Raw genomic sequence first — 13,057 nt, forward strand, 5'->3', positions numbered from 1 at the left:
GGCAGTCAGTCAAAAGACCATTTAGTCTCTGAACATACTCACCAGGTCCTTCAGCCCAGGGGTTGGGAGTTTGTGAGAGGAGGCGGAGTAGCCATGCCCCTGAATTCTTGAGCGGAGGAATGGGAAGCAAGGAGTTGGTGAGAGAGAGCCAGGGAGAGGGGGAGTGTTTCATGGGCCTTGAGGGGGGAAGGGACTGTTGTAGGAGAGAGAGAGAGAGAGACGGAGGAGTGAAAAGACAAAGAGGCAGAGTATGAGACAGGGTGGAAGAGCGGTCTCCCCAGGTAGGGGAGTACAAATGCCATTCGGGGCAAGGCATGAGGAGCTGGACAGCCTCAGCATTACTTAATGGGGAGAGGATGGGGGGTTGTGGTTTTAGGGAGGCATGATGGGTTGAAAGGATTATCTCTGTGATGTGAAGCTTCCATACTTCTGGGGCTGGGATCTTGCTGTGAACGAAAATAGTCAGTTACAGGCCAGTTAGTCCAGACAAACTCATTAATCTCTGTGCCAGGGAGTGGGGCTCAGCATGATATGGGGGACAGCAAAATATTTGAGAGGGTACACATTTGGTGAGGTGTATATTTGGGAGGGCAAAATAATTGGGGAAGGGCAAACATTTGGGAGGGGAGTAAAATGGGAACAGAATAGGGGCATGCAATATTGTGTGGGCACTTTCAGATCTAAGAGAAAAAGACAGGGTGAAAGAGAGAATGAGAGAGAAAGAGACAGAGGGAGTAAGTGACAGAGAGAAGAGAGGAAGAGTGGTGATGATGAAACAGGAACAGAGAGTGAACAGAGAGATCGAGGAGGAGGAGCACAAGTGAAGAACAGAGACAGAGAGAGCTAGAGAATCTCAGAGAGGGACAGAGAGAAGGGCAGAGGAAGAAATAGGGGAGAGTGAGAGAAAGAAAGATGGAGACAGAGAGAAAGAGAAGGACAGTGAGAGAGAGAGATAGAAAGAGGGAGGCAGACAAAAGGACAGAGAGAGAGAGGGAGAAGAGGAAAAGCCAGACAGGGACAAACACAAGTTAAGACATGGACAGAGTGAATATTCCAGTTAGTCCCAGCTCTCTTGATGGTTTCTCATATTCTGTCTCTCCCATGAGGTTTGCTTCAGCCTGGGAATGTATCAGTGTGTTGTATATTTGTGAGTAATCTCTGTGTCTGTGTCTCTGTCCAATGGAGTCGCTTTTGTTTTGGGGGTTAATTTCCACTTTCTCTTTCTTTCTCTCTCATGTTTAAAATGATACCCTCTGCTGAACACCCCATGCCTCTGCACAAGCATTAACAGCATTTCCTTTGAGTGAACATTTCTGGAATTGAAGAAACAGGTTGTTATTCCATCAAAAAGTCTGATCCACTGCATTACTCCCTTGATGTAAAACATGGCATATACAATGTCCTGGGGGAATGTTCAGCTCAGTGTTGTTGTTACTGCAAACATTTATGAACTTTCAATTGTTAGCTGGCAACAACAAGTCCCTTCAATATTACCTAACTCCCACCCTGATACACTTTCCAACCATCAATAACCACAAAGCAGTCTGGGGTTATTCAGCACCTAAATGTGATCTTCAATAAATCACCTCACTCTCACACAGTGATTCAAACAACACGAAAAATGACAAATAATAACTGAAAGAACTGCCGATGTTGTAAATCAAAAACAAAAACAAAAGCTGCTGGAAAAGCTCAGCAGGTCTGGCAGCATTGGTGGAGAGAAATCAGATGTAATGTTTCAATTTAAGTGGCCCGACCTCAGAACTGTCATCCAAACAGGAGCTGAACATACGAAACTGCCCTGTGTGAGATCAGTTCCCTGAATAGCCATTCCCAACCAGCAAAGGGTCTAGTCATGAACAACTACCCATAAAGTGAACACAGGCGAGCAGTCATTCCCACTCACCTCCTTTACAATCACCCAGAATGCAAGGAAGATGCAATAAAAATTCTAAGAAGCAGAAGCAACTTCTGGCAAAATGTATCACATCAGGGTTTATCAGGATTAAATTGTATCTGCCGTTGATCTACCCGTTTGACCAATCTACCTATATTTTTTGAAGCCTAAGAATATTTTCCTCACTGCCAACCACCCAACCAATATTTGTCTCATCACAAACTTACTTAGTGTCCCCAAACACCCCCAACCCCCCAACAACACACACATTCACCCACATTCATGAACACACACACACATGCAGACATACACACACTCACTCAAATACAGTACACACACACACTCTTTTTCATCATTTAAGAATATCACAAACAATAAAAGATCCAAAATTAATCCCACTGGATACCAGTCTCCAATTACACTAACAGCCTTCTTTCAGCTTTGCCTCGGCTTCCTCTGTCTGAGTCGATTTGCTAATTTATTCTGGATTCCATGTGTTTTTACTTTAGTTGTCAGTCGCCTATGGGTGGCTTTGGGACAGTTCAGTGACTCAGTGCTTAGCTCTGCTGCCTCACAGCACCAGGGCCCTGGGTTCGATTCCAGACATGGGTGACTGCGTGTGGAGTTTACACATTCTCCCAGTGTCTGTGCAGGTCTCCTCTGGGTGCTTGTTTTCCTCCCACAGTCCAAAGGTATGCACGTTAGGTGAATTGGCCTTACTAAATTGCCCATAGAGATAGATGCATTCGGTAGAGGTAAAGGTAGGGGAATGGGTCTGGGTGGGTTAACCTTTGGAAGGTCAGTGTGGACTTGTTGGCCTGCATGGCCTGTTTCCATACTGTAGGGAATTGAATATAATCTTGTCAAAGGCTTCGCTAAAATCCATATAAACTACATCAATTGCCCTACTCTCATCCGAAGACCTGGTCACTTCCTTTTGTGATGCATTTTGTCCCTCTGACAAAACCACGCTAACAAAAAAGAACAAAGAAAATTACAGCACAGGAACAGATCCTCAGCCCTCCAAGCCTCTGCTGATCCGGATCCTCGATTAAAACACTTCGCCTATTTTCCAAGTATCTGTATCCCTCTGTCCCCTGGCCATTCATGTAGTTGTCTAGATACATCTTAAACGAAGCTATCACGTCCATCTCTACCTCTTCTCTGCATAAAGAACTTTCCACGCATATATATCTTAACCCTTTCCCATGTCACCTTGAGCTTGTGACCCCTAGTAATTAGGTCCCCCACCCCGGAAAAAAAGCTTCTTGCTATCCACCCTGTCTATACCTCTCATGATTTTGTCGACCCCAGTCAGGATCGCCCCCTCAAACTCCATCTTTTTAATGAAAATAATCTTATTCTGCTCAACCTCTCTAAATAGCTAGCACCCTCCATACCAGGCAACATCCTGGTGAATCTCCTCTGCACCGTCTCCAAAGCATCCACATCCATCTGGTAATGTAGCAACCAAAACTGTATGCTGTATTCCAACTGTGGCCGAACCAAAGTCCTATACAACTGTAACATGACCTGGCAAATCCTGTACTAAATACCCCATCCGATGTCGGAAAGCATGCTGTATGCCTTCTTGACCACTCTGGTAAAAACAATGACTGCAGATGCTGGAAACCAGATTCTGGATCAGTGGTGCTGGAAGAGCACAGCAGTTCAGGCAGCATCAAATGAGCAGCGTAATCGACGTTTTGAGCAAAAGCCCTTCATCAGGAATAAAGGGAGTGAGCTGGAAGCATGGAGAGATAAGCTGGAGGAAGGTGAGGCTGGAGAGAGAGTAGCATAGAGTATAATGGGTGAGTGGGGGAGGAGATGAAGGTGATAGGTCAGGGAGGAGAGGGTGGAGTGGATAGGTGGAAAAGGAGCTAGGCAGGTCGGACAAGTCGGGACAAGTCATGGGGACAGTGCTGAACTGGAAGTTTGAAACTAGGATGAGGTGGGAGAAGGGGAAATGAGGAAGCTGTTGAAGTCCACATTGATGCCCTGGCGTTGAAGTGTTCCGAGGCGGAAGATGAGGTGTTCTTCCTCCAGGCGTCTGGTGGTGAGGGAGCGGCGGTGAGGGAGGCCCAGGACCCCCATGTCCTCGGCAGAGTGGGAGGGGGAGTTGAAATGATGGGCCACGGGGCGGTGTGGTTGATTGGTGCGGGTGTCTCGGAGATGTTCCCTAAAATGATCTGCTAGGAGGCGCCCAGTCTCCCCAATGTAGAGGGGACCACATCGGGAGCAACAGATACAATAAATGATATTAGTGGATGTGCAGGTAAAACTTTGATGGATGTGGAAGTCTCCTTTAGGGCCTTGGATAGTGGTTAGGGCACAGGTTTTACAGTTCCTGCGGTGGCAGGGGAAAATGCCAGGATGGGAGGGTGGGTCGTAGGGGGGCGTGGACCTGACCAGGTAGTCATGGAGGGAACGGTCTTTGCAGAGGGCGGAAAGGGTTGGGGAGGGAAATATATCCCTGGTGGTGAGTTCTTTTTGGAGGTGGCATTGACACCTTCAGGGAAATATGGGGCTTGAACACGCAGATCTCTCTGTATGTCAAATTTCCCAGAGCTGAAGTCCAATGATGTGCAGATTAGGTGAATTGACCTTGCTAAATTGCCCATCGTGTTCGGGAATATGTAAGCAAGGTGCATTAGATAGGGCAAGTCTAGGGTAATTGGTGTAGGGGACTGGGTTGGTGTGGACTTGTTGGGCCAAATAGCCTGTTTCCACACTGTAGGGATTCTAATTTACTGTATAATTTGCTTGAGAACTGGGTCTTCCAAAATACATCACCTTGCATATGCCTGGACTGAATTCCATCTGCCATTTCTCTGCCCAACTCTCCAATCTATCCATATTCTGCTGCATCCTCTGCCAGTCCCCATCACTAACTGCTACTCCATCACTGGCCAGAGTTCTTCATTTTGAGAAACTCCGTTCCACTATTACTCACAGCCTTCTGTTGTTCAGCCAATTCTCTATCCATCTAGCTAGTACACCCTGGGTCCCACGCAACTTCACTTTCTCCATCAGCCTGCCTTGGGGAGCCTTATCAAACACCTTATTGAAGTCAACGTATATGACATCTACAGCCCTTCTCTCATCAATCAACTTTGTCACTTCCTCAAATAATTCTGTTAAGTTGGTATTATCTCAGAGAATAGATAAGTGAGATCTAGTGGATGTGGGTATTTGGATTTTCAGAAATCTTTTGACGAAGTCCCACATAAAAAGTTAGTTTGCAACATCAAAGCAAATGGGATCAAGATAATAGACTGACATGAATTGAGAATTCATAGCAAACAGAACGTGTAATGTTTGGAATGGAAGGTAATGACACTGGGTAGTATAAGGATCAATGATTGGGTTCCAGTTATTCGTAATAGCCTTCGTGATTTTTTCTTTCATTCATGCGATGTATATACTGGGTTATAAAGACTACTGTCAGATATTTTGCTTACTTATTAATTGGATAATTTATATGACAGGATACTTCATCATTTCTTTGACTTCAGACTGAATTTGAACTGAGTGTTTATGCAGCAATTTAAATTCACCAGTGAAACGCCAATCATTTCAAATATAAATTCTGAACTGTTGTAATGTCTCAGGTATGTACCCCAAATGTAATAATAAAAGAATTCTATAATTCTTGTACCGACCACAGAAAGATGAAAGTGTCGGATAACGGCAAAAGTAAAATCACAGTCTTTCTTCTGCTTTCCATCTCTGGGTCAGTTGGATTCTCTCCTTTGCTATGGCCCCTCAGTCTCTGATGGGCCCAACTTGTCATAAAAATATATGTCTCTGTATTGAGCGACAGAATGAAAGTGTATGGAACCAAGGGCATTAAAACCCAATCAAAACAGTCAAATCCCACCCAACCGGCCCAGAAAAATAATTCTGCTTTGGAGAACAGAAACAATTGGTAATTACCTCTGTCGGTTCATATCTATAGTAGAAGGGGATGTTTTTAAAAATAGACCAGAATGCATGGTATTTAGAGGACAACAGCTGCATTTTTCTTGGTGCAATATTGTGTATCCACGTTCTGGAAATAGGTGACAATTACATCGATCAAAGGACGAGGTAACTTTCAACCAGACAGAACAGTGTTTGGCTGAATGAATCGGAACATTGTGAACACTACACATAGTGGTGAGATCCAGGAAAGACAGGGGAAATTGATAACATTTAATCTGCCACAGAATAACCTCTGTGATTGTAATAAATAGGTCTGCTGTCACCACAGCCATGAGGTAACGGCTGGTGCAGGTTGAGAGGCTGCACTTTCCTTCAGCCAGTATCATAATTCCGAGTAAACAGGTTCTTCTCCTGTTTAAGATACCATTTAAAATTCATGTCTTTGAATAAGCTATTGTCATCTGACATAGTATAGACAATAGGTGCAGGAGGAGGCCATTCTGCCCTTCGAGCCAGCACCACCATTCATTATGATCATGGCTGATTATCCTCAATCAGCATCCTGTTCCTACCTTATCCCCAAAACCTTTGATTCCACTATCCTTAAGAGCTCTATCCAACTCTTTCTTGAAAGTTTCCAGAGACTTGGCCCCCAGAGCCTTCTGGGGCAGAGCATTCCACACACCTACCACTCTCTGGGTGAAGACGTTTCTCCTCAACTCTGTTCTAAATGACCTTCCCCTTATTTTTAAACTGTGTCCTCTGGTTTGGGACTCACCCATCAATGGAAACATGCATCCTGACTTCAGAGTGTCCAATCCTTTGATAATCTTATACATTTCAATCAGATCCCCTCTCAGCTTTCTAAACTCAAGGGTATACAAGCCAAGCCGCTCCAATCTTTTAACGTAAGATAGTCCCGCCATTCCAGGAATTGACTTCGTGAACATACGCAGCACTCCCTCAATAGCCAGAATGCCCTTCCACAAATTTGGAGACCAAAACTGCACACAATATTCCAGGTGCGGTCTCACCAGGGCCCTGTACAGCTGCGGAAGAACCTCTTTGCTTCTATACTCAATTCCTCTTGTTATGGAGGCCAGCAAGCTAACAGCTTTCTTCACTGCCTGCGGTACCTGCATGCTTGATGGGTCAAAATTAACTTCATTTAATTTGTCATGATAAAAGTGGGTACATCAGCATCAGGCCAGGATGAACTGAATGGAAACAGATCAAGTAAAGTATTGCTGAAAATACGTTTGCAGTCAAAAGACACAGATTTTTAAAAAGTATGTGATTTAATCTTAATAATGGAGGATGTTGTCCTCTAAATTCTCGAATTTACATTCTCACCTGTTTACCTGTATTCAAAATGTTCCATTTTCATCATTAATTTTTTTGCTTTCTTGGAGAGGTGTGAATTACATTTTATAAAATCTCTATGAAAGTGCTAGCTGTTCTGTTGTGATATAAATGTTACCAACTGGTGTGATCATGAAAGAAATGACCAATTTTATAGAATTAAGTGAAATGAAATGCAGGTAAGAATGCCAGAAACAACAGTATCTTTGACAATTGTGAACAATCCTGAGTCGCTGCGTTGTCTAAACTTCTGAATTCCTTCTCAAAGTCCTTCTGATTCTCCAACTCTGTCTCCTAAACCTATACCCCCTAGTTTTGCACTTCTCTCCCCTTGGAAAAAGACCTTGGTGATTCACCCTATCCATGCCCCTCATGATTTTATTAACCTCTAGAAGGTCACCCCTCAGCCTCCAACACTCCAGGAAAAATAGCCTCATCCTATTCAATTTCCCCATACAGCTCAAACCTTCCAACCCTGGCAACAACCTCGTAAATCTTTCCTGAAACCTTTCGAGTTTAACAACGTCTTTCCTACAACAGGGAGACCAGAATTGCGCACAGCATTCCAAAAGGTCTAATCAAAGTCCTGTATATCTGCAACAGGACTTTCTTACTGTCATACTCAACACACTGAACAATAAAGGCAAGCACACCAAAAGCCTACTTCATTACCCTGTCCAACTGCGACTTCACTTTCATGGAACAATGAACCTGCACACCAAGGTCTCTTTATTTGACAGCACTTCCCTCTAAGTGTATTGGTCCTTTCCTGATTTGCCATATCAAAATGCAACACCACATACTTATCTGAATTAAACTCCATCTGCCACTCCTTGGCACATTGGCCCATATGATGACGATTCCATTGTACTCTGACATAACCATCTGTACTGTCCACTGCACCACCAATTTTGGTGTGATTTGATTATTATGTTATTGTCACATGTATTTACATAAAACATACAATAAAATACAGTGAAAACATTTCATTTGTCACCATGATACAGCACTATTTTGAATAATTTAAGAATAAGGAAAAATGGAAAGAGATGGCTGAAGATAAGCCAGCGAAACACGGTAATCAATGCCTATGCCATAATCCTTTTTCCATCGCCACTTCACCACCGTATGCAGTGGACCCAACCAACATTGAAGTTGCTGATCCATAGACATGTACTGCTCGACTATTGCAAGCAAATTATGTGGCAAACCAACCAACATCAGAGCTGTATTTCTCACCGGTAGACCCACCTCGTCGATGTTGTCATCGTGCCTTTCCACCACTGCTTCACTGGCGCTAGTGCTGGACCCAACCAACAATAAAGTCGCCAAACCTCAGGCACGATCTTTTGCCTCTGGGTTGATCTTGCTGATGTCGTCTCCACCGATATGACAGACACTGATTTTAGTTCCTGTGCATGCTCTGGAAAAGTAAGTAGCAGCTCACTCGAGGTGAGCCCAGGGCCCACTCTTCCCTCTGTTGGACGCTTGCTGCCATGATACTGTCCAAGCTCAGGACAAGGTCAAGAAAAGAAATAAAAAACAGAGAAGCAAAAGAAAGAAAAAGAAAAGGATCGGAGCAAATGAGTTCTGGCACAAGAGCCGTTCTGCCATATAATGCTGCCATCTTAAGATGAAGCAAATTTATTGCAAACTGACTAATCATACCTTCTTATATTTACATCCAAATCATTTATGTAAAATGATAAAAGGTAGTGGACCTAGCACCAAATTCTGTGGAGCACCGCTCGTCAGAGGCCTCCAGTCCGATAAACAAACCTCCACCACCATCCTGTCTCCTACTCCAAAGCCAATTTTGTAACAAATTGGCAAACTCACCCTGAATCCTCCGTGTGATCTAACTTTACTAACGAGTCAACCATGCAGAACCTTGTCACTGGCTGCACTAAAATCTCAGTAAACAACTTCTTCTGCCCTCAATGTTTTTGTTTACTTCCTCAAAAAACTCAAGCAGGTTTGTGAGGTACAATGTTCCTTGCAAAAAATCCATGCTATCTCTACTCAATCCTTCCCTCTCTAAAAGATATAACACCTATCTTTCAGGATCATTGCCAACAACTTACCCACCACTGAAGTTTGACCCACAGGTCTATAGTTCCCAGGCTTCTCCTCACATCCTTTCTGAAACAATAGCACAACATTAGCCAAATTCTAGTTATTTGGTTCTTCACCCATGCTCATAGTGTTGAAGAAAACTCTCGAGACTCGGACCTTGCAAACTAATTAGTTTATTACGCGATATATCATGGGAATTCACCATCCTAACTGTGGCTCTGTGTTATTCCGAAGTACATCAGGATAATATAGAGAAAGGAGCTGATCGTTAATTACACAGTTTGGCATGCTTACAAGTTGGTACTAAATTAGAGGTTAGTCATTAAGTTCAAAACTAAAGCACTATGATGATTTCTACAAGTGGACAAATGAAATGATATCACCACATGCTCCAGATAACACTAAGCAGAGATCCCCCAATTGGCTGAATGGCCATGAAGAGGCAAGAACTAGAGAAGGAAGGGGGACGAATTGGAAAGTCTATGTCAATTTGACTGGTTCTACAGCCTGGGCTGATCCTTCAGCTAAGGGAGGAGACACTATCTTGACAAGGAAGATAAGGACAACCTTTCACATTACCTCATAGTAAGGAATGCATAACCAGCAAAGTTCTGGCTGGGGACATAAAACGGAAACCTCACCCGAACCAGGAAAATGGCTTCTGGGCAAATAATGTTAACTTTTCCCCAACAAATATTTCTACTAGGTGCCCCACAATTTCCTATCCAACTTCCCACAACATCCTGGGACACATATAATCAGGTACTGGAGGGTTATCTATCTTTATGTTTTCTAAGACCTCCAGTTCTTCCTCTTCTGTAATGTGAACTGTTTTCAAAATATCAAGATTTATTTCCATGAGTTCTCTAGCCCGCATTTCTTTTTCAACAGTAAAAATTGATGTGAAATATTCAGTTAGCATCTCTCCCACCTCCTGAGGTTCAATACAAAGACAACATTGTTGATCTTTAAAGGGTTCTACTCTCTCTCTCTCTCATTGTTCTCCTGTTCTTGAAGTGTTTATAGAATCTTTTTTGGGTTATCTTAACCCTTACTTGCCAAGGCTATCTAATTTTCCATTTTTGCCTTTCTGATTTGCTTTTTAATCATGTTTCTACCCTCTTTTTATCCTTCAACCAACAGGACCATATGCTTCTGAACTCTCATTATCACACTTTTAAAGACTCCCACTTGTCAGTCATATTTTACCTGTAAACGGTCTGCTCTAATCAACTTTTGAAAGTTATTGCATCATTCCCCTAAATTTTGCCTTATTCCAATTAAGAGCTTTAACTTTTCTGGAAGATTTATCCTTTTCCATAGCTACTTTAAAACTAAAAGCATTACAATCACTAGTTCCAGTCACTTGCTCTGTCTTATTTTGCAAAAGATATTCAAGTTTTGCTCATTCTCTACAGGAACATTTATATATTGATAAATAAAATTTTCTTGAACACATTTATCAAATTCTTTACCAACCAAAACTTTAACATTACGACAGTCCCTCAGAAATTCTATTCTGATTGCAGTAGTCATGTATTCCTTAATTAAATACGCCATTCCCTCTCCTCTCTTACTATCCCTCCTATAACACCTAAAGCCTGAAATGTTGAGCTGCCTCTCTTGTCAATTCCTCAGCCAAGCTCCTGTAGTAGCTTTGACATCCCAAACCCGCATTCCCATTCATGTGCTGAACTTATCAGCCTTACCTGAGAGTTAAATCATTCTCTGACCGCTCATGTCTGTCTTTTCGAATTAACGTGCTCTTTTCTGATTCAGAACCATCCTCATATTTCTGTCTATACGCTGTTACTTAGAAGCTCCCACCTCACCACTCTAAAAATGTTGACAGGATCTGAAACTAGAACTAGCAAATCTCCCCAGTCGGATATTGGTCCCTTTCCAGTTCAGGTGAAATCCATCCTTTTTGAACAGATCTTTTATGTCCCAGAAGAGATCCCAACGATCCAAGAAACGGAATTCCTGCACATTGCACCACCTTTTCAGCCACTGATTTATCAATCCTATCCTTCCCTCAAACGAAACCCCCAAAATGCAGAAATGCTGTGCCGTCCACATTTCAGAAATAAGCCCTTCATCAGTAATGGGACTTGTTTTCTATATATTCCAGTATCGGCAGTAATCTGCTCCTACATTTTCCCCTGTATCAGCTTTTATTTCTCCCTGCCTCACAATTATCCATCCCCTTTATCTGCGTCTCTTCTCTCTCTTTCTGGGCTCCATCTCCACCTATTGCAGGAGTGAGAGCCACTAACTGCACTTTTTTTCCGAGCTACTTTCAGTACCGATGAAGGGTCACTAAATCTGAAACGTTATCTTTGTTTTAACTCCACAGAAGCTGCCAAACCTGCCGAGTTTCTCCAGCGATTTCTATTTTCATCCACATTCACTTCCAGATGACGTTCCCAACGCGTGACAGCACTTCTATTGGCTATAAGCACGAGATTGACAGATGTTCTGACCAATCAGAGCTGAATGAGAGTAAAGGCCCGCCCTGAGTTGTCACGTGGGGTCTCGAGGCCGCGGCAGTTTAACCGACTCTGCGCAAGGTCGCGGACTGGGGCCTCGTGCTGGAGAGAAATAAGAGTTTATTTTTAAGTCTTTTCAGTGAGGGTAAGAAAACAGCTATGATACTAATCAGTAAACTGTTAATGTGCGGATACGCTGAGGAGTAAACTTTTCCTATCCAATTCCCTGTCCAAATGATGTTGGCACTCGGGGTTAACAGGACACCAGATCAGGATGAGATACATCCAAGGATTCTGATTGAAGTGAGAGGGACACTGGCCATAACATTACAGGCTCCTCTGGACTGAGAGGAGGTGTCAGGAGACTGGAGGGTTATCAACATTATGACCTTGTTCTGTGAAGATTTGTAAGTTAATCTGGAATTGACAGCCTTGTCAGTTTAACACTGGTGTTGGGATAGATTCTGGAAGCAACTACTGTGATAAAACTGATAAGCACATGGATAAAAGTGGGTTGTTTAAAAAATATCAAGGGGAAATTGTGTAAAACTATCATGCTGAAGTGTTCTGATGACTTAACAGAAAGGGTCGATGAGGGCATTGTTACTGATGTGATTAACATGGATTTCCAAAAGATAGCATTCAACAAATTGTGTGGAAGATTATAAGTGATGGTACAAGAGGCATGGGTAACATGGATACAGCATTAACTGAGTGAAAGGAAAGAGAGTCAATGGTCAGTGAATATTTTTCTGGCTGGGAGAAGATTTGGAGTGGAGTTCCCAACGGGTCAATATTGGGATTGGCATGTTCCAGTAAGGAGAAAGGATAAGGATAACAAGGTAAGGGCATCTTGGATAAAGAGGGAGGTTGTGAATTTACTCTGAAAGAAATAAAAAACAAATGGAAGGTTTAGGAAGCTAAAATTGGGCAAGGAATGTGAAGAATATAAAGAAAGCAGGAAAGCATTCAAGCAAGGAATTAGTAGAGCAATAAGGGACCAGCAAATTGACAAATAGGTTTAAAGAGAATTCCAAGACATTCTAGGCATGCATTTAAAAAAACCAAGAGGATAACGAGGGAGAAGGTCGGATCATTTGAGAATAAAGGAGGAACTTGTGCTTGGGGGCTTGCGAAATCCTAAATGAGTACTTTGTGTCAGTATTGACCCAGAGGAAGGATTTAGAGGATAGTGAGATTAGTGTGCAGCACACTAATATGCAGGGGTTTTTTGAGATCGAGAAAGAAGTGGTATTGGGTTTTTTTTGAAGAGCACTAAGGTTGATAAGTCATAAGGGCTTGATGCTAC

The sequence above is a fragment of the Hemiscyllium ocellatum genome, chromosome 44 (assembly GCF_020745735.1).
Source record: "Hemiscyllium ocellatum isolate sHemOce1 chromosome 44, sHemOce1.pat.X.cur, whole genome shotgun sequence".
Lineage (NCBI taxonomy): Eukaryota > Metazoa > Chordata > Chondrichthyes > Orectolobiformes > Hemiscylliidae > Hemiscyllium > Hemiscyllium ocellatum.